We start from the raw sequence: 26,198 nt of genomic DNA on the forward strand, positions 1-26,198 counted from the left end.
GTCTTTTTAGCAGAAGATCCAAGGGATGTTCTTGAGAACTTTGCAGAATTCTTAGAATTCTCAACTTGCCATGCAGCTCTCTCGGGAGACATCAGGAAAGGTCAAGTCCTCTCAGGCTGAGGTTGTAGACCTGTCCAGTGAGGCAGCCATGATACTAGCATCATCACAGATGTGGTCTGGCTCACCCGGCAAGGCAGATGCTGTCAGCACTGGACCTGAGAGAGATTAAATAAGAAAGCCTGCTCTGCACACCCAGTACACAATGGGGCTGTGAGGTGAGCATACAAGTTCCTGCTGTCTCACAGGGCATGCTGAACCTCAGGAATCAGCCATGTATGACTCTGGATGCCTCCTCCTGTCCATTTCCCAGATCAGGAAGCTCTTTCTGTCATTTGGTTGGGACCCACATTGCTACTAAGGTAGCCAGATGTATTCTGAATTATAGAAATATGTTAACCCTGCCAAAAGCCAGAGAATACTCTGATGCGTACCCAGGTACATCACAGCAGACTATGCTCACTAACACAGGACGGCAACTGTGTGACTCTAATCTTTAGACTCCTATGAAAGCTCTAAAAACCTTTTGGGGAAATTAAAACTTGCTCTTTACAGTAATTACAATTGATATCACTCTATTTTATGCATCAATGTTCAACCACCACAGGCTATAAAACTGTTGGCTAATGAAAAGAGCATCCTAGGTTTTGATTTATTGCCCCTGCTATCAGAGCCGACCACAGCCACCTTTACAAATGTATAAACAACCTCAATGAAGGTTTAATGTGCTTTTACCAGGGGCTTTCATTGTCTGTGCCCTGGAAATGCAGCTTGGTGTGCCTGAAATCATGTAATTAAAATCCTTTCACTCAGAAAAAAAAAAGTGATTTAGTTACCAACTAATTTATGAAAGCTGCAGGAGGACTCTTCGATTACCAGCAAGAGCCTTGCAGGAATTCTGACTTATGTGTGAACATTATTAATTGCCACCATCACTTTAGAGGTACTGACTTTTAAGATGTTAAACCTTCCCAAGAGGCTGTATTGAGGCAGCAATAACAGATGGTGGTGAACAGATCCAACTACCAGCTTTCCATTCCCCACCTTCATGCCTGGGAGAGTGGAACAAAGCTGTAGATTCTGAATGTTTTTTCCTTCTTGCTTCCCTTCATTTATGGGTATAAGTCTGTAGGCTACCATGAACTAACTGAATACATAAAAGACAGGCAGATCTTGCCCTTGATTGGTGACAGCTAAAGACAAACCCTAGGTATGGCCAGGAGGAAAGTGTTGGCAGAACAAGAGCTAGTCATTCTGTTCTTTGGTGACTAAAGAGCAGGATACCATTTGGGGAGAAATCAAAGTTGTCCCCAAACTAGAAGACAGGCAACTTGGGTGTTGGCTTTCAAAGTGTTTCATTCCACTTTCTTCAAGCCAGCTAAACAACTAGCTAATTTACCTCCAACCCCTAGCAACCAACACTTCTTTTTAGGAAGTTAAGGTTCTAAAAAAGAATGAAGTAAGAATTGAAGAGTTTAGACAACTTTGAAGATTTAAATCATGTATTGTTATGGAGTACTTGACCTCTGATGAGAAATTACACATTCATAAAACTAATCAAATATTAAGAATACAAGTGTCAATCAGCTTTTAGATGGCTGCCATATGTTCTCCTCACTTTTCATAAATGTTCTCCTCTCAATAAGCATCATCAATATTGAGTCAGCTCAGGCAGAAATAGCAGGAGCTAGATACCAAGTGGCCACCATGTAGGAATGCACAGTTGTGTTCTTTTGGTTTGGTACAAAGAGTGACTCAGTCACATCAGTGCTTAACCATATGACAATTGATTTAAATGTGTTTCTACCTGCTTCTTTGTGATATGTAGGAGATGCAGCTTTCCTTATGGTCACCTTACTTTCAGGGACTCTACTTTGCTCAGTCCTTTACCATATCTTCCCCTACCCCTTCTTTCCTTCTTCTCTCTTAAAAGTGTCTTCTGCTGCTTGCCCATCACTCTGCTTACCTCTTCCGTCATCCCCCTTTCTTGTTTGTTGTCTTTCAGCACCTCTAACTTTAGAGACCTAGGCCTGCATACCAACACAGCTTTAGCATTCCTACATCTAAACACTTAAAGGTTACAAGTCAACAGTTGAATAAAACATACTCATCTCCCTTATCAAATACATGTTTCAAATATGGGAATTTTAAGGTATATATGCAACTATGGTTTTATATGTTCTGTTAATAGCCTAGCAATATTAAAGGAATAATAAGACTGAAATAGGTTTTGTTAAGAATGTTAATTAGTACAGCCACTCTGGGAACTGCATGTGACTTCTTTGTTTCATTTTATTGACAGGCTGACCTCAGACTCTCTCTCTGCAGCTAGAATGGTTCTGAACTAATCATCCTCCTTACTCTACCTCCCAAGTATTGCTGTCTTAGGCATGCATCCAGAGGAAAGTGGATTCTTTAGAAAACAAAACCCTAAGAATTATCCAGGCATTATGTCTAGATGCTGCCAACACTTACATCATGGTCATCTGCCATTGAGAAATTTATGACAATGTGATCTAGAAATGACAGTTTGAAGATTTGGAATTGGTAATTTTAGGATATATCTTCACCCCCACACTCATTGTGGTATTATTTACAATAGCTCAAGTCTGGAATTAAGCAAATGTTCATTGATAGAAGGATTTATAGGGGAGTAGTACATACACAGTGGAATGTTATTTGGCCTTTAAAAATGAATTTGCTCACTTGTGACAATGGTGGAATTTGAGACCACTATTTTAAGAAAAAATAAACCAGTCACAAAAAAGAGACTTTATGTTCTTCAATGTATGTGTAATCCAAAACAACCAAACTCCAAGCAACAGGGAATAGAAAGATGGTTAGTGTAGATCAAGGGGGGAGTGGAAATGATAACCAAAGTGCACAAGCCTTGGTTGGACATGGAGTAAGGTTTTTGTCTCTGGGACATATCACCTAGCAGGCAAATACAGCAATGACTATGTGCTGGACATGTCAAATTTCCTGTAAGACAAATTTCAAAAGTTCTCACCTCAAAACTGATAAGTATTTGAAGTACCAAACATATTAATCAGATCAATTTTATCATTTCACATTGCATTCATAGATTATAATATCACAATTATAAGTTATCTATTTGTAACTCAAAACTAAAAGACCAATAGAGGATATTTAGTCTGTTAGTCATTTTAGCTTTAGTATAAAAAACATCTAAACATCTGCATATCTTTGAATTTTTTCTCTTGTATAAAGAGACCATGTTTCTATGGTCTAGTGTGATTTGTTTTCAGGGGTCAATAAAGTATAATCTCTTACTCACAAATATTTCAGACATAAAATTAAGAAACATAAGTAGTTCATAAATAATTCATAGGTTATTTTCTGTCAGATGTTGTATTATTATAATCAAGGTCTCCATGCAGTCTGTGTCCTTTTGATGTTAATGATCTACAGTGGGATTCAGCAGACCTTTGCTGTAAGAGACAAACAGTACTCCTAGCATTGTGGCCACAGGCCTCTATTGTCACTTCTCGAGCTGCTGAGAATGTGTGCAGACCATTGTGGCTATGCGATTTATGCACACTAAAAATCACAATTTCCTGTAAGTCTTTTCATAGCACAAATATCACTCTTTTGATAATTTTTCAAAATATTTTGAAAGAAAAAATGTATAGCTTGTATAGGTAAGGTTAGTTATTCACAGTATACATTTCTGACTTTTAACTTAAATGACTAGAAATGAAATTTGTTTCAAATGTTTCAAAGTATACCAGGTTTGAACATGTTGTTAAGTGTAAAATAAATATAAAAATAACTTCTTCTATACTTTATTAAAATTACTTTCATTACAAGCTGTCCATAGAGACACATGGCTGTAATTCCAGCATGTGGAAGACGATGATAAGACAATCAGGAGTTCAAATTCATAACCAGTCTTGGCTACCTAAAACCCTGTTTAAAAGGCCCCCAAACAACCTGAATAAATAAATAGATAGATAAATAATACCATTTCCATTCTGAAATATTAAAATCTACCAAAATAAAATAGAAAAATATCATGTCAGTCAATAAATATAAAAAGTTAAACCAAAATTACTTAAATTTTTCAGAAGTGCTCAGCTCCCATTCTTACCCCTATAATCCTTAGGTCTTTATTAATGCCAGCTCTACACAGTCTAGTGTACTTTCTCTATTAATTTGAAATTGAAGGTCTTTGTTTTAAGCCCCTTCTGTTCACTTCTGAATTCTATTTAACAATTTGTACACTTGAGAAATATGGCATGACTTATTTTAAGACTAATTATTTCAGTGTCCTATTTAATTTGTACTCAGCTTAAGAAATTAGAGGTAACAGCTCTTAAATACTGAAAAATGCTTAAAATGCTTAGGCATCATAAATATTTCATATATTCTTTGACCAATGTGAATATATTAATTTTGAGCATTTGCTTCAATAAAATCCAAACATGTCATTTTTGATTTAAAAATGTCATTTGCTGTACAGTTGCATGATGGAGTATCTGAAAGATGATGCCAATGACAAAAAAATTAACACAGGGAAATTATTATGGTACACTGTAATGACAACTCTTTCTGCCAAGCTGCCCAAGCCCCACTGACATGTGGATGCCCAAAATAACACACAGAGTCTTATATTAATTACAATGCTGCTGGCCAATGATTAGTATTTCTTATATGCTTGCTCCGTCTTAAGTATCAACCATAGCGATTAATCTATATATTTATAAAGACTTATCTTATGGAGGATGCTGATGGCACACGTCTTCTTCCCAGGATCACATGGCAGCTCCACAGAGAAGAGAGGAGGAGGAAGAGTGATTTCCTTCTTATACTTGCTTACATTCTGAGTTTGCCTGCTGTGTCACTTCCTGCCTGGATCACAAGACTTGTCTTTACTACATTTCCCAGAATCCCCTTCTTTCCTCATCTCGCCAAACTTGCTTCCCTATTGGCCAACAGTGTTTTATTTATCAACCAATAAGACAAATATATACACAGAAGGACCTCCCCCATCAGTACACCATATATTACATTATTCAAATTCAAAAAATTTTATATACCGTTTATTTTCATTTTTAAAGTTCTATGTTAAGGGAATTGGCTCATCTATGACCTTTTCTTATGCTTAATAACTCTGTCTCATCCAATTGGTGACATATTATCTAGCTGAACTAGAGCAGTCCTTTATCCAGGTAACTTTTCATTCTTTTCTCTAGAAGAGTTGGATGTTCTGACTTCCATGTGACCAACAGACCTCATACTCATCAATCCTCCTCAGTTATCTTGTTAAGGGTAGACTCACATCTGCAGATTATTTGCTTCCCAAGGGTTGGGATCACAATTTTTCTACCTTGGTGTCTTCAACAGCCATGATGATGTATAGGAAGCAATGTGTGTTTAGGAGATACACAGTCAATTCAGTTGTATGTTCAATGGCATTAAGTGCCTCTTATGTTCTTGGATGGTACTCTGTGCTGTGTATGCAGAAGTAAATAAAACATGCAAAGTCCCCATTTTCATGCATTTCATTCTAATAAAGTAAGAGGTAATAAACAAAATGAGAGAAATATGGATAGCCACAGAAATAGAACTAATAAGAGATAGACATACAGGTAGATAGATATAAATGATTCATAAGAGATAAGCATAGACAAATGATAAACTGATGGTAAATATAGATCATAGATCTATGTGTTATAAACAATTGACAGTAGATATAGAGGCTAGGTAATCGATATGGGAAAATTAGATAGATGATAGACAAATGCAGATAAATTATAGGTACAAGATAAATATAGACTATAGATGGTAGATGTAGGCAGGTAGAGAGACAAAAGAACCATTATAAGAATAGCTTATGTGTCATGGACACAAAGATATGTTATCATCTGTCATTTTGTGGTAGAGAATCTAGAAAACTGACTGCATAATTTAGTCCAAAGCCTGAGAATCAAGATGACAATGGTATATTTCTTAAAATGGAGAAGGTGATGGGAGGGAATGTTGGTGTTTCTGCTATTCAAAAACCCAAGACCCAGGAGTTATTAAGTAGGAGAATATTAAGATTCTAGTTTAAGAAAAGAGAAATAACTGACCATTCTTCTGACTTTGTGCAGTTTCTGAGCCCTTGATGAGTTGGACCATTTTTTACTTCATCTGTTATTCAAATGCTTTCCTCCAGAAAAGATTTTAAAGATGTGTCTATCTGTAATAGTTGGCCAAATATCTGTGCATTACTTAGCTCATTCAAATTAACACAGAATTACATATCATGGGCTGTAAAAATTGGCAGCATGTTTGGAAACCCCCAGTGCCATAGATAAAAGTTGAGCAGGGAGGTTGTATGTATCTTGAGGTAGTGAAGACTCAGCAAGAATGTTACATTTAAATAAGAATTAAGGAAGGTTAGATACTAACCTAATACATGGAAAACTGTAGAAATAAAAGGGTAGAAACATTGTTGAAGACAGAGTTGAAAGAGAGAAAAAAGAGAAATGAGGGTCACCTGGAACACTGTTGCAAAGACTGGTCTTTGCCCCACTTGAGAATACTGGAAGTTTTGACCATAGAATTTACATATTAGATACATATTTTAGCAGCTAGACCTGCTAAAATTATGTACATTAGAAAACTCAATCATGAAGGGGATACCATTTGCCCAAGGTCACACCACTGGCACACAGAGCCTATGAGATCTACATGTAGGCTTCCTAGTCTATAAGTCTCACGTTGCTCACCCAGAAGTAGTTCTCAGGAAATGTGATTATGGTTGAAAAGAATAATTTAGTCTCTTTGCAAATTGCTCATTGATTATGTCTGGGGCCTGCTGATTACTTTCAAGGAAAATAAGAAAAAAAATTAATCAATCCCAATAGTCTAAGTGGTCAACCTGTACATTCTTCATGTATTTAAATGGTATGTTTGTGATTGTCCAGAAAGAACATCAAGATGTGAGGTCAAATTGCCTCCTTTTCGGTTGCCTGCCAATGGATCATTTATGCACCAAAATGTCTTTTTCAGTTTTATTTATATGCATGACAAGCCTCACTTGCAAGAAGTTATCAGTGAATTTGAAAGTACTTGCTTCATTCCTTCCTTTGAGAAATAAAATCAAAGACCTAACCAACATATCCTTGCATGTGAGTACCACATACATTTGTTTTATTTTTCTACCTAATCTGAGATTCTGTGGCTGCAAATATTTGATCTGATATTAGCATTCATCAGCATAATATTGGCTACCATGTTCTAAAATCTGTATTTTTGGAAAGAGAAAGAATATCTGACTATATTGTTGGGGGGTAGGAGTGGAGGGGAGGGAGAGGGAATTGAGACTGACATGTAAAAGAAGCTTGTTTCTTATTTAAATAAAAAGAAAGATGTTCCCCAGATAATATGTTAATAGTGTTTATATCATTTCATTGACAAAAGAATATCATAGATAATTATTAAATAAGTTGCTGAAACAATCAAAGTGATGGCAATCTCAGGATTTGAAGATAAGAAGAGCTGTAAACATCTAAGTTTTCACTGGAGATAATGAACTAAAAAAAGAGAAAATTACTTGTCACTGTTATCACATAGTTCTTAGAAGCAGAGAAAAGAGCTTCTATTTTCATGAAAGAATATAAAATCCCAGGAAGGAGAAACCCTCTGTGGATCAGAGACATGCCTAAAGCTCTCCCCAGATGGCCTCTTCCCTTTCTTGTCTCACAGCACCAGGAACCAGAGTGAAGCATCAGTAAGATTAAGTCATATGCACTGTAGTACTTGTTGACTTATTTATGTGATGCTCATTGTTCCCAATGTGCAGCCATGTGGCATTTTATTTGCTTATGTTTCAGTCTGGTTACAATCAGTTACCAAAAGAATATGGTAACCAGTGTATCTGGATCTGTGTTTCTTGGCTTAACCACTCACTCTATCCTCATAGGCATCCTGGATTTAGAATAAGTATTTTTTGGTAAGCGATAAGCCATATGGTCTCTTATTTGTGTCTCCCATCATGCCTGCTACCTAGGGCTTGCCAGGTGTGTGGTTGATCTCAACAAGTGACACTACCAAGGACAATTTTGTTGTTGATGTTGTTGGTACAGTTAGAGGCTGCTTCACGGAGTTTTCAGTTTTAATATTTTTATCAAGAAATGAATTTCTATTAAGTATGGATTTTAGGCATCAATTTTCCTGTATTCATTACGGCCTCAGTGTCTTATTATAAGTTGCTTCCATTAGAACTTAAACCTTAGTCTGCTGAATCCTAGAACAGTGCCAAGAGTGGGCTTATCTCTACAAAATCAGATGGTTACTTTCTAAAAATTAGCATCATTATATACATGAGAATAAAAGTGGTGGAAGGCTGGGTGGGGAAAGTCAAAAGTTGAGGTATGACTCACTGAGAAGAGTTTAACCAAGGAAGAGAGAGCTAGCATTCATAAAAACCATCTAGAAAAGGGCCAACAGGGAAGCCAATAATCAGGAGTCTTCAAAAATGACATGAAGAGAAATGGAATGCAGGCTTGATGGCAATTGTTATATGTGCATATAAGAATGACACATTTGATCAGGGAGTTGCAAGGACTCAAGCTAGAAACAATGGGAGATGTTGGAGGTGACTTTTAGAAAGACTAGATATAAGTCTCACCGCTTATCAAAGGATCTTCTTTATGTAGCAGACAGAGATCATTATAGAAAGACATAACTGGTCAAAGTGCAGAGAACAACTGACAGTGAGATTACCATGCCTATTGTTATATCAGCCATACAGCCCCATAAACAAAGGCTCAAGGGACATGGCAGAAGAGGAGATGGAATGATTGTAAGCACCATACCATCTGCTGAAAGATAGAGTCTTCTATATATGATAAAGAAGTTACATTCACAGACTCTCAAAAAATATGGTTGCCTGAATAAGACTTGACAAATGACAGCATCACTTGGCATGCTGACTGGATGGGAGAAATCTCAGAAGGTCCTATTCCTAGATGAAGAGCTTCAGGTAACTAATGACTGTGGAGAGAGGAAAAATTAGTCTGTTTCAGGAATGATCCTCCCTGATAGGTGATCCAATCTAAAACAGTCAGCCCTAAACACATATGCATATGAGCAACACCAAATGAGCTCATCTCATCTCAGCATGTTTAGAGTGTATACATATGCAACAATAATAATTAAAGGGTAAGAGGTCATGATCTGAGGAATTGGGGGAGTCATGGGAGGAATTTATAGGAGGAGAGGGAGGGAACCCATACATAAAATTTTTAAAAACCCTCTAAAATATAAGTAATGACTCCTAACATGATTAATTAGACAAGAGCCAGAAGTTTGCAATAGAAATAAAGAGAAATATCTGTCAATCAAGCTCATGAGGCAAGGGAGACACTGCAAGCCTGAAAGGCCTCCAGTGCCCATGGATTGGTAGATTTAGCATTGCATTTTTAACGAAGTCATGGTGGTTGAAGAAACTGACAATTTTAAGTGTTACTATAATAGTTACCTTCACATCTCACATCGCTATGGCCAAATCTCTGACAAAACAACTTACAGACTGGTTTATTCTGGTTCACACTTCAGAGGGCAATCCAGCCCATCGTAACACAAAAGGCATGGTGGTTAAAAGTGTGTGGATGAATTCTATCACAAATATAGTCTGTATTCCCTATTTGCTATTCACATCATAAAAACAATCTGTCTAGTATGAAGGCATGTGTCTACCACTCAACAGACAGTAAGAAGATATTAACATATACTAAAATAAGGAACAAGTTAAAATATACATATCATAAAAATCTCCTATCAAGTTATAGCTAATAACTGGGTGAGACTGACCATTAGAAAGATCATCTGTGGGGGGAAGGAACTTAAGGAAACTCCCTGTTACAAGAAGTTACCACAAAGAGGGACAAGGGAGCAAAAGCAAAGCTAGTATCAAACCATCCCTTCATGACACTACAGCAGCCAGATAGCCCCATGTCCACAAGTTTCTGCAAGCCCCTAAATAATTCTGCCAGCTGGGAGCAAAATATTCAAACACAAAAGCATATGGAGGGCATTTTACACCCAGCCATAAGAACTATTGTTAAACAATGACTGTTTTTCTTATATGTAAATTTCTTCTCTCTCAAAGTATTTCTGAGCTGCTGCTGATCCATGCAACATGTAGGAAGATTCCCTTGGGCTAGATTCTGGTGGGTGGGTAGCAGTGAGATGCTGTGGCTTACTTTTACCTCATGATGGTTAATTTAAAAACCAGTGGGGATTATGAGAGACAGTTCTGGAGAATTAGAAAGGAATACATAGAGAAATTATTAGTAATATTAGTAAAACAATCCACATTCAGTGTTGAGTCAGTGCCACAAAGAAGCCAGATATTACCACTACTAGTTACAGGTGAGGGCGCTTAATGATAGAAAAAGAGGCACTTACAAAATAGGACAGGCTGACAAGAAGATTTGAACCTATATTTGATCGAATTTAGTGTTTTATGTCTTAGTCATTGAGGTATACCGACTTCCATTAGTGTTAAAATGACAGTTGAAAATAGTGAATCGAGAAATGCTTGACGAAAATGAGTGTGAAGGGTAAATCCACGATGGGGTTCCATAGCAAGATGCAGTGGTGACCGATTCTGAGAACTAAAGTACACGTGCTCCTGCATTTGGTCAGGGGAGTTCACAGAAGTTGAGGGGTAAGATCCTTATGGGCTTACTGGGCTGGAAGTTACACCAGAAGGAATGGAGACTCTGGCAGCACTACAGTACAATGAATGACTCCAAATAAGGTCAACTGAATGCTGGAGACATAATGGCAGACAAGGCTTAGGACTATCTCAGTGAATAACATTTATTAATTTTGGCGAATGTTTGAAGTACTTATCACATATCTGAGGCCACTGGTGAACAGGCAGACAAATTGCCTCTGATCCTGATACTAATCCTCTTGCAAAAAGGAATGGTATAAACTGCACAGAGGGGTGTGTGTGTGTGTGTGTGTGTGTGTGTGTGTGTGTGTGTGTGTGAGAGAGAGAGAGAGAGAGAGAGAGAGAGAGAGAGAGAGACAGACAGACAGACAGACAGACAGACAGACAGACAGACAGACACATGGGGGTATGTGTAATGGAATCATAGAATGGTGCTAGTTTAGAAAGTTGTTATATGCATCATAGGCTCCTTTTCAAGGAGAGGGTTAACATTCTCAACATACTGTTTCATAACAGATGATATTATAAAACAATCCATGCTATTTGGTTACCTGTAGTAGAATATTATTTTAATATATATAACATTCGTTTGTGCTGTGGAACATTTGTTTAATGATGCAAAGATGTGTTGCATTCTCTTATGCTGCATTTGTTTGACTCTGTGAAGCTGTGTTACTTTGCCTGTCTAAAATACCTGATTAGTCTAATAAAGAGCTGAATGGCTAATAGAGAGGCAGGAGCAAGGATAGGCGGGACGGGCAGGCAGAGAGAATAAATGAAAGGAGAAATCTGAGCGAGATTGAAGAGTGAAAGGAGGAGAAGGAGAGAAGGACATCAGAGGCCAGCCACTCAGCTACACAGCAATCCACGGAGTAAGAAGTAAAGGAACATATAAAGAAATAGAGAAACATAAAAGCCCAGAGGCAAGAGGTAAACAAGATAATTTAAGTTAAAAAAAAAGCTAGCTAGAAAAAGTCAAGCTAAGGTGGGGCATTTATAAATAAGAGAAAGTCTCTGTGTGATTATTTGGTAGCTGGGTGGTGGGCCACCAAAGATTAATAGAGTAAAAAATAAAACCACCTACAGCTACCATTATATTTTTTCTAAAAGCAGAATATCTGTCTATAGAGAAATATCAAGTCAGCCCAATATGATTATATTGTGCACTAGCAGACAGGCTATCTCTTAGGCACCACCTCAGCCTTTTTCTCTTCAGGGTGTGGAGATGGGAATGGATTTGGCTCAGCAGGTGCTTCTCACAACCTGCTGTCAGGTTACTTTGGCTATGATACTAAATGACAGGTTTGACGGCCACTTTGTGGAGGGAGCCTGAATTCTAAGGCTCATTATGCACTTATTCTTCACTGAAATGTTTTTAAAAAATCATAAATAATGTAGGAACACTACAGGAACAGTCACCTTCCTCTCCTATCCCATGCAAACATGTGTTTTAGGCATGGAAATATATGAAAGGGGATTTGATAGGCTCTCTCAATTCTAGTCCATTCTGATGGGGGAAGCTGTATATTCATGTGTGAGTAAAGGAAAAATTAGTCAAGACTTCCTGTGAGTTTGAGTCTATGGCCCACTTCTGCATTGCCTTTTCAACTCTTTCCAGACTTGGAAAGCTTTCTTTTACTTTCTGTTTAAAATCACAAAGTTCTTTGAAATCCCTGACAGCAGAGTAGAGATGATATTCTTTCTGGGGCAACCACAGAGAGAATATCAATATGTGTTGTTTTGTTTTCTTTCCTTCTGTACACCCATTCCACCAATGACCACAGAATACCTATGTGGCAGATATAAAGGACTTGAGACACCAATGCAGTGCGGACAGCAGAAACACATTTCTTTTTCTCTGTGTGTCTGAATTTGATTGCTACACATGGCTTCATCATCACTATGCTGCTTTCATTCATATACCAGTGGTTCTAGGAAATCCATATCTTTATGGGCACTGAGCCCTACCTAATAAATCAGAAAGTCTTTTCATTGAGTGTCTACTGTGGCCTAGAAGTAGAGTTCTCATAGATTATGATTTATGGGCCACTTGGAAGATGGTATCAAACTCCCAATCTCTGTATCCTGGCTGTGCTAGTGTGCAGTTCTTCTCCTCAGGTCAATGGAAATCATCAGAGCTATGAAAACAAGACAGAGTATTGACATGAAATAGTAAAATGTCTCTTCCTTTAGAAAAGTCCCAAACTCTGTTTCAAATTATTATAATATTATAACTAGCAATGAGCACAGTAGGCATGTGGCTTGTGAGTGAAACAAAGAAACAACGTTGGCTACCTTGATTAACATGGCCAAAGAAATTTATAGTTTGCACTAAAAGAAATATTATAGAATTTCTATTTTTTCCTGTTTGGCTTCAGGTATGTTCTAATTTTTAAAAAATATCTTTCTAGCACCTAGTAAAAATAGAACTCTTCATATGTTTCAATAACTAAATGTTTATTTTTCTTGCAGAATAGAACTAAATAAATAGTAAACAAAGACCTTCAATAAGACACCAGCAACAGCCCTCTCAGGAACAAACTGGAGAATGGCTTGGTGCTGCTGGCCAACCATCAAGTTCTGTGGAGTAGAACTGGCAGGAATCAGCCTGTTCAGATGTAAAAGCAGTGGTTTGGGGATGTTGGTTGAGCTAGAGGGTACTTAGTTAGGGGTCATGAAGACACAAGTTAACGAGGCATGAATATTTCTACTACCAGCCCCTGGCAGATGGCTGTTTGCACAGCTCTGAGTCTGTCTGGTGGGGAGAAGCAATATTTGTTGTATTTATTCAATATTTCATTATTGGACAGCCTGCCAGGCTCCACCATTCTTTGGGCTCATTAAATCACATTAGAAGCTTTAAAGCCAATGTATTAGCTGCTTAATACATTCATTATTTCCCTGTATTTCTCTCTGCTCTTTGTGAATGTAGAACTTTTGCTTGATATCTGAATATTAGGTCTTTTTTCATTTTTTTACAACCACTGTATGTAGCCACGCCTAATTAGGGAACAATCTTTGGGGTGATTTACTTGTCACCCTGTTTTTTAAAAATGTCTTTAATTTTTCATTTTACTTTCAACATAATCCTGTGTGACTAGTTGTCTGAAAGTAGGCCTTGGTCATCATCAACTAAGTATACTCATGGGAGAGTGAGAATAATACAAGAAGGCTTGTGCTCAAAACTGTTGTAACTGAGACTATGGAATGCGAGAGGCTAAAGATAAAGTAAAATGTGGGTATTCCAGAGGCTCTTTAAACCATGGGTCTTGTTGTAGCTTTCCATGGAGGGGTCCAGTTACTCCAGTGCCGAAGAGGGTAATGTGTGTCCTTCATCCCATAGTGGAAATGTGTGGGTGATACAGAAGACAAAGCCCACTGAGTATTCTCCTAGTGTGAGGAGCTTTGTGGCAAGAAGGACTTAAGAGAAGCAATGGGTAATGTAAAAGAAGACAGGACACAGTACCCCCCTCCACTTGTGGGGCATGCTCAGGGTTGGCTGATAGCCAGCAGTGGGATGTTTCTGAGCCTGCCCACTGTTGTGAGTAGCTGAAGTAAAGTGGTGAGGGCCACATGGACATTTTCCATATCAAAGCGGTTTGGTTTGGGGAAAGCAAAGAGACTTCTTGGTAAAACATAAGCATCACATTCTGCATTATGAAAGTTCTGCCTTATTCCAGACTCTTGATCACATTGGGCAACTTTAGTTATCTAGATATATGAGAATTTAAAAGTGTTATGAAAACAACCAAGCAAACCTGGTGCCAAGAAAAGTTCAACAGTAAATCATACTGGCAGCCTCCTCCTTCTCAGCTAAGACTAGAAAATTCTGTATCATACTTCTGAATAAAAATTGGAAGTGGAAATGTACATTTAATGAATGGGGAAAACGTTCATTTTTGCTCACTTGGCTCTTTAGACATGTGAATAATTTAAAATCATCTTCATTATTAATCAGTACTCACACAGATTTAGTGACTGACAAATATTTCATTGTAAAAGTAGGAGAAACATGATTAGATGATTAAAACTCAGTGGTATGCAAAAGTCTGTCTTCCTTTCTCTCTCCTGGGAAGAAGATGACAGTGCTGATGGACATGAAGGTCCAGTGGAAGTGGAAGGAATAAAGGGAGGGGTAGGGATAAAGGGGGAGGGAGAGAGGATGGACGGAGGGTGGGGGTGGAAGAAGGGGACAAGGGAGGGGCCCCACAAAAAAGCCAGGCCAATCTGTAGGGAGAATTTACAATGGAAAGGACTATGGCTTCTCTGCCTTGCTTCAGTTTTATAGTTAGTGCAGTTGTGCAACTCAAGGGTTGACAATGATCAGATGCCATTTTGGTGTTTGTTGTCATTTGCAACTGAAACAAAAGGAGGTCTCTGAATTGAGAGATAAACAAACATAAGCACCTGAAACCAGAAAAATGTCACCAGTTTCAGGTGACACTGTAGAAAAAGAATACAAGGAAACTGGCTTAGCACAGAAGAGTTCTGGTTAAAACATTTGCTTATAGATCATGTGTTTGTGGTTAACAAAACTGCCTCATAAACTATCCTATAAAAGGTACCTACAGTGTTATATTTGCTTACTAAAGGCTCAGTGAGTTCTGTCAGGTAGCCAGGAGTTAGTAGTCAAACCTGAAGAGTCATTCACTTTTCAAGCTCTACCTAGAAGCATTACTTCCAGAAAACCTCCAATTCAACAGATATGGAATCTACTTTTGCTCCCACAACTAGCCAGGATGTGAGCTCACTGTGGTATAGCATATTTTTATGGTACAGGAAGAGGCATCCAAGAATAATGTTGTCTTTAGCTAGAACACATGAGGCTTGGAAGAAGAAAGGAGATACCTGTCCTTGAAGAGCTAGAAAGAAATTAGGTATGGAAAAGATGAGAATAGTACCAACTGTAGACAAGCAGCTAAGGGACATCTGAACAGCAGAAAATGTAGTGCACCTTCATACTCTGTGGCAATGGGCAGACGGTAGATGGGGCAATTATTATATAAGTTACTTAAGAAGGTAATTAGGCAAATGTCAAACAGTTGCTTATCTACCCACCTACTTTTCTATCCATTTACCCATTTTATAAATAATTTTTTTTTTGGTTTTTCCAGACAGGGTTTCTCTGTGTAGCTTTGGAGCCTATCCTGGCACTCGCTCTAGAGACCAGGCTGGCCTCGAACTCACAGCGATTCACCTGCCTCTGCCTCCCGAGTGCTGGGATTAAAGGCGTGTGCCACCAACGCCTGGCATCCCATTTTATAAATATTTGTACTTATGGCACCCTGGACATAAGTTTGCAACATGTCCACAATTGCTCTACATAATCTTTTAATACTGTTTTCTTGTTACTAAAGCTCTCTTTGTTGACTCATCAAAAGCCTATTTGGGAGATTTCGTTGTCAAGAATGGAAGCCAAATATGGGCAGCACGTATTCAGGAAGCCAAATGGAGAAAAATCCAATGTGGTCACTACCTGGCTACTGATCTTTTCTTGGTAATGAAATTACAAATCATCTCTAATCATTGTCTCCAATTCTCTCCTTCCTCCCCTTTTCCCTTTCTCTCCTCCTTTCTTCATTCTTTTCTTTCTTTTGGTTCTGGGGACCAAAACAAGAACCTTGAATGTTCCAGGTAAATTGCTTTATCACTGAGACACTGACATGGTCCATTCCTCATTAAACACATCCAGTTGAACTTTCCCCTACACTATTACACTAAAGCCACTTTTAATAATGATATTAACTCCCACCTCCACAACATTAAAATTAATGGTTTATCCTCAGTGTCCTCCTTACTGATACTTATCCTAGACTTCTCCTTGGTACATGTACTCTATTGGCTCCCATTAATTCATGTGATCTTTTATTTCAACCCCCACCCCCACTATCCTCTATGTGTTGTAGTTGGAATTTTCTTTGGGCCACCAACCAGCTCCCAAATAAAGACAAAGACATTTATCATTAATTATGAATGCTTGGCCTTAGCTTAGACTTGTCCCACTAGCTCTTTTAACTTAATCTAACCTGTTTCTATTCATCTATGTTTTGCTTTGGGGCTTTTTACTTTTCTTTAGTTCTTGATGTCCTACTTTCCTGCTTCCTCCCTGTCTGTCTGTCTGGCCCCTGGCATCTCCCTGGTGTCTCTTTTTCTTTCCTCCCTAGAGCCTGACTGCCTCCTCCTACTTCCTCTCCCTGCCTGGATGTCGACCTATGCCTCCTCCCTTCGCTGACCATTCAGCTTATTAGGCCAATCCGGTGCCTTAGGCAGGCAAGGTAAAATAGCAACACATCTTTACATAGTTAAACAAATGCAACACACCTTTGCATAGTTAAATATTCCACAGCAAGTGTCTCTAGTTAGCTCTACCTTTCTTGCTAACTCTTCATGCTGGAGGCTTTAAGGCTGCTTTTTGGCCCTGGCTTTTATTCTGCAGTTCTCATGTCTTATGGGATTTAGTAAGCTCTGATGATATATAACATTTATACATGATAACTGTAAATGTGTATACAGCTCCCAAATTCCACATATAACCCAAATATCCCTAAATATTTGATATTTCTCTTATGTTAACCATGTCCTGGGACTAGTGATATAGCTCAGTAGATACACAAGACACTATGTTGGATTCCCAGCACATAAACACTAAGCGTGGTGGCACATGCCTCTTATCCCTGCACTCAGGTGGCAGAGGCACAATAATCAGAAGTTCAAGTTTTTTCTGACTAAGGAGTTCAAGGCCATCTTTGGATACATGAGACTGACACAAAATACAACATCTCTCTCTCTCTCTCTCTCTCTCTCTCTCTCTCTCTCTCTCTCTCACACACACAACACACACACACACACACACACACACACACACACACACACCACACCACATGGCTTAGCAAGTAAAGGCATTTTATATAGAGGGAGAAAACTTATTCCCCCAAGTTTCTTCTGATTTCATATGCACACACAAAGTAAATAAGTGTAAAAATACAAAATAAACTAAAACCCTAAACATATACTGCCTATCTCTATATCTGTTATATTCACATTCTTTCTGATCACCAGAAAAGCATCCCAGACTGTTCTCAAACTCACAGCCTCAAGTGTTTCTTCTGCCTGAATCTCCTGAGTAGTTGGTAGAACAGGCATATATGACCATAAAAATGATGTTATTTGTTAATATTATTTTCTGGTCATAACCTATATTGTACACACCTAGTGATCTATTCAGCTTCTGCTTATACCATGATCTGTCTCTACTAGCATCATCTTTCTCTTGAATTTCTATAATAAATCTTCTATATTTTCCATTGCATCCTATGGTCTATTACCCAAAACTTTGTCATAGAAATCATTCTAAAACCCAAGTTGCACTAAGCAATGTTTCTTTGCCAAACCCTGCAATGTTTCCATCTCGCTCAGAGTAAACCCAGGTTCTAGGTTCTGTACAATGGTCTGCAGCCTTACATGACCTCATTCTCTACCCTCAGTTACTTTTATAGTCTCACTATCCCTTAGCCATGGATCCAGCCAAGGACCATTTGTCATGCCCAATCTTTGCACTGGCTGTATCTTTAGCTGGGTGTACTCTTTCACCAGAAGCATTATGCTTAACCTCCTTCTTCTTATGAGGTCTTTGCTAAAATGTTCCCTCTCTAAAAATGCCCCTGATGATCATTTAAAATGACAGTACTATCACCTAGCACTTAGCAGTTTTACTCCTGTCTTTTCTTTGCATGTAACTCTTCACTTTCTAATGCACCATGCAATTTACTGTGTTATTGTTTATGATTTATTATTTGCCTGTACCAGTTGGACTGTAAATTTCACATGGATGAAGATTTGGGTTTTCTTTGTTCAGTGTTTCATCCCAAGTGTCAAGAATGGTGGGCAGTATTTTATACATGCTCATGTTCTGAATAAATGAGGGCAAAAATAACCCAGATGTTGTGTAAGGAAGATCAAGAATTCCATAGCAGACATCTGACACCAGGGAGGGGTTTGTGGAGGACAGATATGAGGGCCTTTCATCTCCACATTACCAGTATTGTATATGATATTTGATGTTAAAAATTATTGGTCAATTATTACAGGATAAAACTTAGCTTCATTAATGATATAAATCTACTGATGCTCTTGATCAAAAAGGCCCAGTGCAAAGCACACTTACGAGGACATGATCCTGTCAACCTCACATAGCAAAAGAATGAAGACAGAAACATGGTTTACAAAACTAACCAAATGAATTGGAACTTATCTTTCTGTGAATGCACTGGTCTAAGTGCACATTTATAATAACATGCCACATCGCAGAATCAGCCTCAAGCAACAAAGGACTACACAATGAATAATCCCATTCATGTGATTTCCTGGGAAAAGCAGGAGTATAGATACAAAGAATGGACCAGCAATTGCCACATGTTAGACCTAGGAGAAGAGGCTAATAACAAAGGGTCAGTTCAAGGGAATTCCGTAGGGTATTAGGATTGGTCTGTTTCCTGTTTTGCATGCTGGGGACAAGAAGCTCTGCATATATTAAAATTCTCAGCACTGTGGACCAGAAAAAAATTGAATAGCACTACATGTAAATTTGTTTAAAATGACATCCCCCATTTACAAGATACTGCTGATGTGTTGCTAAAATCTAAGCTGGAGGCCACATGCTCATAAATTTGAAAGAAAGTGGAAGCTTAATGGTCCCTGGGCTCCTCATGATGCTTGCATTGAGCATCTTTAGATGATCAAGGAGGACTCCTCTGGGTCCAGATATTTACATTTGTCCAGTCACACACTATTTGGCAATGGAAAATTCTGGGTATGTGTTTACTCTACAGTGTCATTTGTTAATATCCACTCTATCAGAGGTGGCTGGTCATCTCTATGTGTGCTGTCAGCTAACAAATAAAAGAGGTGTACAAAAGCTAAATGCATGCCTTTTGTTTGCACAACAGGCCTGCTGTTCTCAGTACCTGCATATGCTTAGATTTACTTCAGCTTTAGACTTCCCTACTTTAGGTTCCTATTAACTTGTTCTTTTATAGGAGGCAGGTTTCTAGGATTTGCATTGTGTTTGATATTAGCTTAAAAAGCAAGCTGTTGTCTTTTAAAATCCCCACTTACCCCACCTCACATTTTTGTTTTATTTGATTTCCAAATTAATATGTGCTGTTAATTTATTTTAAAATAAACTTAATCTTGTGTGTTTGGAAGGAATTGTATTTATTAGTATGATAATCCCTTGTTTTCATGTGTATCTTATGGTCTGCCCCATTCTTTCTCTCTGAAGCATCTTTTCATCTCATAATAAGTGGAATTGACATTCAGGTAATATCATTTCCATTTCAAAATTCTGACTCAGAGGTCTAAATTGCTTAAGTAACTTTTTCAAGGTCACATGACCCATCAGACAAGCAGTGTGAGAATCAGATTCCTTTAAATGCATGAGATCAGTCATCTTCACTTCTTTTATGAAAAATGAATCCTCACAGCATCTTATGCCACTCTGAAACCTATCAGCATACAATCATGTTCTTTGCCTTGTCCTTTAAAATGTGGGTGAATACTAAGTAACACAGAGGTTTGACTCAATTACCATATGAAATTCCATATGCTTTTCAGCACCAATCACTTACGTTTTTATTGATACTGCCAAGAGGTTCTCTTTGTTAAGTGCTGCACAATGCTCTGGTCACCAAAACCACACCAATTTTAGAGGTTTACTTCTAGACTTTAACAGGTTGAGGAATTGCAAATCTGTATAACATACTGATTATAATTCCATCCAGCTAGTGGGCGGATGTTTTTGGCACACATCTTTGATGTGTTTGTGTCTGCTTAGGAAGCTTAAAAGCTGAACATGGTTCTCCTGAAAACAGATTCTTCAGTGGCAAATGGCTTTTGGAGGGAAGTGAACAAACTAGGTTACAGTATTGGGTTCCTCGCTTGCTCCTGAAGCCACACACTGTATGCATACAATTCCTATCATGGGTATTGTTCTCCGAGAGGAATTGCCATGATAATATGCACTCTGTATATGGTTTATACTGAAGTCACAAAGCCTGTCTGCCATCACCCAATAACACTCCTCAGTTTGATTCAGCATTTCCTCTCCTGGTCAGGAGGACTCTCAGAAATGACTATGAGAAAAGCTAGGGATAAAAGACATTGGGGCAGACAGGTCCATCCAACAGCAATGTGTAATATGGCCCTTTGGCTATTTCTTCTTCCCCCTCCCTTCTCCTTAGGTTATATGTCTGTGTCCATGGCAGACCTTGCTAACTCCTGATTTTTTAGTATATCGGACCTCTTCCAGCTTTATCCTCTTGCTTCTGCTCATCTGCAAGTATTCCCTGAAATGTGGTTCAAGTGATGTCACCTACCTCATTTCTGAGGAGGCAGAAGCCATCATACTTTATTCTGCACTCTACAGCATCCTTCTAGCACCTCTCACACTTACTCCACAGTTTAGCATAACCCACTGCCTGCAAGATGAGAAATCCCTAGGGTACTGGTTACTATATATGTCTGACTTTTCATCAGACATCCAGAAAGTTGCAAGATTATGATGAAATGCTTGATAAATATTTTTTATTTTATAAGTAAATACTATCTTGTAATTCATACATATTGTTGTAATGAAGGAAACAAAACCAATGAAATACACATGATGACTCTATAAGAATGAATGAAACACTTTTGTTTAAGGAAATCATCTGTCAGAGTCCACACAGGACCCTTGGTTAGTGAATCACCTGGTCTACATGGTGATTTCTCCCTCAAGAAGATCTATTCAGAAGGGCACTCATTCTGTCCTTTCATTAATAAACTCACCTGAGTATATTTGACTGGTTGTCTAGTTTATGCATGCCTTTGTTCGTGCGTGTTTCAGTGCATGCCTCTCTCTCTCTCTCTCTCTCTCTCTCTCTCTCTCTCTCTCTCTCTCTCTCTCTCTCTCTCTCTCTCTCTGTGTGTGTGTGTGTGTGTGTGTGTGTGTGTGTATGCCCACACACGATTAACTGTGTCAAGCCCATCATTTGAAAAACACATCATTCTAGAGTGTGTAATTCTCATTGTCCTTGAAGTATACTTGCACAGAGAACTTTTCCTTACTCTATCCTGTGTCTTCACATTTGGCTATCTGTAACTGTAGTCCACCTCCTGAACTCCTGTTTTCTTAGCTCTGTTTTAATAACAAAGCCTAGCAGAGTGGACAGTGAAACATTATGAATTTGAGTGATATTCAATTATAAAAACATCATCTCTCTATCCAGAAACACCTTCCATCTTTTGTGAGCTCATTCTCCAAATTTTTACTAAGGTGTTTTTTATCTTAAATTTTATCTAACCCAATTCAAATATTGCAGTGAAATTATGGGAAAGGAATGTATAAAACTCAGTTGGTTGTACAGATTTATTTTCCTTTAGATATTCAATTTAGTTTAAAAGAATTGAATTCATTTGCCATGTTCTCTTTGGGAAGCATTGTGAAAAGTATAATTTAAAGCTATGCTCCCTTCCGCACGGCCTCTGTAAGAAAGAAAGGGGGCTCACAATGTGAGTTTCTCCTATAATAAGGGCTCTGTTCTGTCTGTCTGCCTCTGTGTGAATTGCTCCTTCAGATAGAAAGTGAAAACTATAATGAGTCAAAATTCTCCCAGGGCCTAGACTACTCCTAGGAAGTAAATGAAACATCTCTTCATGCTTAACTCTTTCAGACCCCAAGACATTTTGGGAAAAGTTGCTAATGGTTCAAAAAAACTTGATTTTGCTGTCAAAGCTATCTGCCTGGTTAATTAATGGTGGGTGATCTCTACAGGCCCTTTTTTTTTCCAAATTAAAATACCTAGGTCAGATTCTAACAACAACAACAACAAGAATCTCCATATTTCTCTATTGTTTTTTTATAAAGGACTATAAGAGCAATTTCCTAAATAGTAAAACTCTACTGTCTAAACCCAAACAGAAATCTTTACCTAGGTGCACACAGGATGACCAGCCTGAGGGACTAAACTATGGCTGCATTAGGGAAGAAGGCAGAGGAGCATGGCTAAAAGGAATACATTATGTACAAGACATGTTGAATATTTTCTTGGCCTACATAGCATATGCAAAGGAATAGCACAACTGAAACCCAAGAAGAAAGATACTTATGGCCAGAACTGTTTTTCACTAAAGAGTTTTGAATCAAATTATTCCTCTCAAATTCTAAAACAAAGGAGAGAATTAAAAAAAAATGACTCCATAGAATAGGGAAATAAAGAGTATTGTTCTAACTCACTATAACTTAACAGCCCTTAGGAAAATTCTATTTAATTTGTCCAGGTCGAATTTATCTTCATCAGGAAAAATATAGTAGGGTAAGGTTTTGAGGTAAGCACAAAGGGGGATGGACTAGAAAACCGGAGAGGAGAGGGCCAGGAGGAGATAGGGTTACTAAGGGGAAAAAACTCTCCAAGAAACTGAACATAATTTTAAATTCAGGATAAATACTGAATACCAGACGTGCAATAGATTCTTATCAAGTCTCTATTCATGCATCTCAGGAAATTGATTTTCAGATGCTGAGTTCATAGCTATCTGCTTTTATATAATGTCACCTTCCTGTGCTCTAATGACTAAGATGAATGTTCTCAGCCCCGGCTATTTTGATTAGTCATTTCCTTATTTTGCTCTGACATTTCCTTTATTTTACTCTGTAACAGTGTTGGAAGGCTGGATGCAAGATAGATGCTGTATTCAGAAAAGTGTCATTGATGTGTGCCTTTTGACACACTTCCAGGGAGCAAATTATTAGGTTCGTTTTCATACATTTAGAAGATTTACTCCATTCTAAAAAACTCTTCTCCACTGTTTGGTGTGTGCATAGAGGGATGTGTTTGTGTCTGTGTATTTGAAAATCATCAGACTCACACAGCCCAGCCTGGATTGTTATAATGGCTTCAGGGAAGAACTCCAAACAGTTGCTGATGAGACTCAATCTCCCTTTACCAGTAACCAGGGCACAAGACTGGTACCCCTGGCAAATGCTTTGTTAGTAGCACAAAGGGTTCAGTTTACACTAGGGATACAATGGAATTGGCCTGCTTAATATCATAGCATATTTCATTTTTTGTGTGTTTATGGATGTTTGTATGCGTAGGTATGTATGTGTATATCTATGCATGTGAGGGTAAATATGCAAATTATTGTACATGCATGTGGATAAACTTGGGTTCTCAGGCACTGAACACTTGCTGTTTTTCTGAGACAGAACTCTTACTGTCCTAGGATTTGATGAGTATGTCAAGATGGCTGACTAGTTAGCCAAAGTCTGCCTATTACCAGTGCTGGGATTACAAACCCACGGGGCTATGCCTAGTGTTCTATTTTCACATGGCTTCTGGGGATTGAACTCAGGTCCTTGGACTTGTTTGGTGTGCTGGCTCATTTTATGTCAACTGGACACAAGCTGAAAGGAGGGAACCTCAATTGAGAGAATACCACCATAAGATCAGGCTATAGGATATCTTTTTATTTTAATTTATTCTTGCTGTAGATTTGTTTGTTTGCTGAAACAGGGTTTCTCTGTGTAGGCTTGGTAATCGTGGAACTTGCTCTAGAGACCAGGCTGGCCTCAAACTCACAGAGATCTCCCTGCCTCTGCCTCCCAGCTGCTGGGATTACAGGTGTATACTAGCACCAACCAACTATTCGGCATTTTCTTAGTGATCAGTGGGAGAGGGCAGAGTTCACTGTGGGTGGTGCCATCCCTGGGTGGTGGTTTTGGGTTCTATGAGAAAGCAGGCTGAGCAAGCCATGAGGAACAAGCCAGTAAGCAGGACCCCTCCATGACCTCTACATCAGCTCCTGCCTCTGAGTCCCTGCCCAGCTTGAGTTCCTGTCCTGACTTTCTTCAATAGTGGACTATGATATGGAAGTGTAAGCCTAATAAACCCTTTCCTCCCCAACTTGCTTTTGGTAATGGTCCTTTATTACAACAATAGAAACCCTGACTAAGTCACATGGCAAGCACTTTATCAACCTGAACTCTACCCCTGGCTTCTCCTGTGGCATCTTAACAGCACAAGGCAAGACCCTTCTAGTAGAATCTGGTTCTCCAAGTGCTTCCTTACTTCTTATATCACCATGAAAAAATGAAATACAGTCTTACTGGAATCTTATGGCCTAACAGGTCTAGTCACAATGTAGAAATAGATGCTGCAAGTTAGCTTCATTTAAGTATCTATCATTTATCACATAATTTGTTCCTGTTGATCCCACTAGTCCCTTTAAAAATTTTTCCTTTTCCTACCCCTGAATTTATCAGATGTAGAAGTCAGAGTTACCTTGATATCATCATTTCTTGTTCACTGAGATCACTTTAGATCCTCAGGCAGCTGTTTTCACCCTGACTCTTTCCTCAGGAGAATAATCACTTCACACACTGCAAAGTTTCAATAATAAGTCTCTTTTAAAAAGATGGCTTGACAAATTCAGAACACGAAATGCAGACTTCTTCTCTCCCCAAATAACCATTGAGAAACTCAAGACGAACCCTTCTGAAAGAGAATATACCATCTCTCACAATACCCAAAAGGAAATTCCTATGAATTAATGCAGTGATAAATACTGCAGATATAGCCCCTCAATATATAGTAACATGGTGTTTTTTAATTAGGATGCAGCAAGATTCCCAAACACAAAGTCATTCTTTCATATTAAGAGCCAGAATTAGAATAATGTGTAAAAGATGACACTTACTCAGGCATGTTCTCCCATAGTGTATTTTCAGTGAAAGCTGACTAATTTTTGTTCAGAAAGTGGTGGAATTATGGAGTGAATCTTACTGAAATAATAAACTTGTTAGTCATGTTGTAAGTCAGGGAGGGGAAAAAGTTGTCTTTCAATTTTGTTGCTATTTATGGCATCATAGGAAATGAAAGCACAGATGCAAATTTAAAAGAACTCTGGTGTTTGGAACTTAGTTTTAATCAAATGCAATTTATATTTCACCAGGAAGCAAAACAATTTGCAACTTTTGGATTCCGTGTTCAACTAGTTGAAATGATCATAAATCCAAGAAGTAGCCAGTAGAGTTACCGAAGGCTCACTTTGAGGGCAGCAGTGTGGAATGAATGGTTCAATGGGATTGGTATTCATGTCATTGGGACCTAAGCATGTGTACAGTTTTAGGCTGTTACTGGTATATTTGCTGGGAGTTGGGGGAAGATGCAGGGAAGGGAGAGGAATAGAGCATTTGGTTTAATATTTGTTGCATGATTGGAGAAATGGTGAAACAATGGTAAGAACATCTAACTGATGATTCGGTTCTGTGTCCTGAATATTTTCCCTTAAATTTTTTTTCCACCAGGTGGTGGTGGTGCACCCCTTTCATCCCAGCACTCTGGAAGCAAAGGCAGGCAGGTCTCTGTTGAGTTCGAGGCCAGCCTGGTCTATACAGCAACACAGAGAA

This window comes from Cricetulus griseus (genome assembly GCF_003668045.3).
Source record: "Cricetulus griseus strain 17A/GY chromosome 1 unlocalized genomic scaffold, alternate assembly CriGri-PICRH-1.0 chr1_0, whole genome shotgun sequence".
Lineage (NCBI taxonomy): Eukaryota > Metazoa > Chordata > Mammalia > Rodentia > Cricetidae > Cricetulus > Cricetulus griseus.